At 56.3% G+C, this 2,872-nt stretch overlaps 1 long non-coding RNA gene across 1 annotated transcript in view; it reads right to left on the bottom strand.

Moving 5' to 3' along the window:
* Window positions 1-754: 754 nt before the first annotated feature.
* Window positions 755-2,872, bottom strand: part of LOC106725118 — a 4,096-nt gene continuing 1,978 nt past the window's right edge. Inside the window, exon 2 of the long non-coding RNA XR_001360988.1 lies at window positions 755-833. This is a non-coding gene — a long non-coding RNA (uncharacterized LOC106725118). The remainder of the gene's footprint in view (window positions 834-2,872) is intronic.

Raw genomic sequence — 2,872 nt, 5'->3', positions numbered from 1 at the left:
GCGGGCGGGGGGGCGGATCCCTCAGCCCGGCCTGTGCCATCTAGCAGTCTGGGACCCTTCGGGGGATAAACACCTGCTGGCTTAGGCCCGCTCCCCGGGAGATTGGGCCTAAGCATGCAGTCAGACATGCCTCTGGCAGCCCGGGAGCCCTCAGGAAATGCCCACTTCTCAGCGGGAAGCAGGCCTAAGCTGCAGTCAGACATCCTTAGCACTGCAAAGGAGGCAGAAGAGGCTCCCACCACCACCGCTGTATTGGCAGCCATCAGCCTGGCTTGTGACTGAGCAGAACTCCCCCTGTGGAAGCACACTGATCACCAGGGGACACCTCCTGCATTGAACGTCTGCCCCCTGGTGGTCAGTGTGTGTCATAGTGACCAGTCATTCCCAGTTGTTCATCTGTTTGGGTCAATATTATGCTTTTCTTATATAGGATAGAGGCCTGGTGCATGGGAGGGGGCTGGCTGGTTTTCCCTGAAGGGTGTCCCGAGTCAGGGGTGCCTGGCCAGCCTGGGTGAGAGGCTGAGGGCCGTTTTCAGACTGGCCAAACCCTCTTCAGAGAGGGGGGTACTGCTGGGGTGACTGGCAAGCCTGGGTGAGTTACTGATGGCTGTTTGCAGGCTGACCACAGCCCTTTCAGATAAGGGTTCCCCCGTGAGTGCCTGGCCAGCTTGGGTGAAGGGCTGACAGTTATTTGCAGGCTGGCCACAGCCCCCAGCCACCCAAGCTCCCAGTGGAGGCTGGCTGGAAGCAGGTATCTGGGGTTTATTTGTCTTCTATAATTGAAACTTTGTTGCCTTGAGCGGAGGCCAGAGCTGGCCAGGGAAGGCGGGAAGCTTAGCTTCCTACATCGCCGAGGCAACCAAGCATCTTGTTTGCTCCAGCTCTGTGGCTTTTGACCGCCATCTTGGTTGGGTTAATTTGCATATAATGGCTCTTATCGGCTGGTGGGCATGGCTTAGTGCATAGCAAAGTTATGGTCAATTTGCATGTTACTCTTTTATTTGACTAGATATATATACTCTCTCTATATATATATCTATTTATCTACACTAATAAAAGAGAAACATGCAAATTGACCATACATTCGCTATGCTTTAAGCCACCAATCAGAGTGACTATATGCAAATTAACTGAACCAAGATGGCGGCTGGCAGTCATGAAGCTGTTGCAAGCAGGAGGCTTGGTTGCCAAAGTGATGGAGGAAGCCAAGTTTCCTGCCTGCTGCTGTCGGCTCTGAGCTCCACTGAAGGCAACAAAGTTTCAATTATAAAATATAAATAAACCCCAGAATAAAAAAATAAAATAAAAAAAGGAGAGGCTGGGAGCTTCCATCACCGAGGGGCTTGGCCAGCCTGAGAACAGCCCCCAGCCCCTCACCCAGACTGTCCAGGCACCCAAGTGCGGACCCCCCACCCTCAAGGAGATGTGACCAGCCTGAAAACAGCCATCAGCCCCTCATCCAGGCTGGCCAAACTTCCATGGGGTGAGGGTCCCCACTAGGGTGGGCTTGACCAGCCTTCAAATAGCCATCAACCCCCTCACCCAGACTGGCCAGGTGCCCCATTGGAGACCCCCACTCTGAAGGGGTGTGACCAGACTGCAAGCAGCCATCAGCCCCTCACACAAGCTGGCTAGGCACCCCAGCGGGACCCCCACCCTGATCCGGGACACCCTTCAGGGCAAACCAGCCAACCCCAACCCGTGCACCAGGCATCTATCCTATACAATAAAAGGGTAATATGTAAATTGACCCTTACAGCAGAACTACTGGGAATGACTGGTCACTATGATACACACAGACTACCAGGGGGCAGATGCTCAATGCAGGAGCTGCCCCCTGGTGGTCAGTGCGCTCCCACAGGGGAAGCTCTGCTCAGTCACAAGCCAGGCTGATGGCTGCCAGCACAGAGGTGGTGGCAGGAGCCTCTCCTGCCTCCTCAGCAGCACTAAGGATGTTCGACTAGAGCTTAGGTCTGCTCTCTGCTGGTAAGTGGACATCCCCCGAGGGCTGCCGGGCTGCCAGAGGGATGCCTGACTGCCAGCTTGAGTCCAATCCCCCATGGCGCAGGCCTAAGCCAGGAGGTGGACATCCTCCGAGGGGTCCCAGACTGCAAGAGGGCATAGGCTGGGCTGAGAGACCCCCCGAGTGCACAAATTAGGATAGAAGAAGCAATAGGGATGTAGTAATGTAGGAAATGGCAGGGAGCCAGGGAAGAGCCCAAGCCTGGGCTGGGAACCACGCTGCTCCCGCTCATCCCTTCCCCACTGTGCCTACCACAGTGCCGCTGTGTAGCACTGCTGCAGAGGCAGGAGAGGCTCATGACACCACAGCTGTGCTCACCTGCGGTGAGCCCAGTGTCTGGTGTCTGTTGGTCAGCTGAGCAGCATTCCTGCGGTGAGAGTGCACTGAAAACCACTGGGTAGCTCCTTAGTTGAGCATCTGCCCCCTGGTGGTCAGTACGTATCATAGCTATAGGTCAAGCGGTCGCTTAGGCTTTTGTATATATACTAGAGGTGGGGGGAGGGGGTCCCTCAGCCCGGCCTGTGCCCTCTAGCAGTCTGGGACCCCTCAGGGGATGACCACCTGCTGTCTTAGGTCCGCTCCCCAGGTTATTGGGCCTAAGAAGGCAACCAGACATCCCTCTGGCAGCCCGGAAGCCCTTGGGGAATGTCCACTTGCCAGCGGGGAGCAGGCCTAAACTGCAGTCGGACATCCTTAGTGCTACTGAGGAGGCAGGAGAGGCTCCCACCACCACCACTGTACTGGCAGCCATCATCCTGTCTTGTGGCTGAGCAGAGCTTCTCCCATGTGAGAGCGCCCTGACCACCAGAGGGCAGCTCCTGCATTGAGCGTCTGCCCCCTGGTGGTCAG

Source organism: Myotis brandtii, unplaced genomic scaffold, assembly GCF_000412655.1.
Source record: "Myotis brandtii unplaced genomic scaffold, ASM41265v1 scaffold1377, whole genome shotgun sequence".
Taxonomy (NCBI): Eukaryota; Metazoa; Chordata; class Mammalia; order Chiroptera; family Vespertilionidae; genus Myotis; species Myotis brandtii.
Note: the sequence above shows the minus strand (reverse complement) of the source record. Positions and strands in the feature narration are given on the sequence as shown.